We start from the raw sequence: 234 nt of genomic DNA, 5'->3' as shown, positions 1-234 counted from the left end.
AGCCCACCTACCTTCTTTGGGATGTCTTCTCAACCCCAGGGGAACTGGGGTATGCTTGTTAGGTCACCTGGTGGGAGTGCAGGCGGTTCCAGTTTTCCCTGTCTCAATTTCACCATCTCCCCATTCTTTCTCCTCCCTGCTTGGATTTACAAGCACAAATCTTGAACTTCCCAAAAGGCCACCACCTGTACCTTTCATCTCTCAGTCCTCTTTATATGGATGGGGTGTTATGGT

Source organism: Galeopterus variegatus, unplaced genomic scaffold, assembly GCF_000696425.1.
Source record: "Galeopterus variegatus unplaced genomic scaffold, G_variegatus-3.0.2 Scaffold1766, whole genome shotgun sequence".
NCBI lineage: Eukaryota > Metazoa > Chordata > Mammalia > Dermoptera > Cynocephalidae > Galeopterus > Galeopterus variegatus.
The sequence above is the reverse complement of the archived record's forward strand: the minus strand, read 5'-3'. Positions refer to the sequence as shown.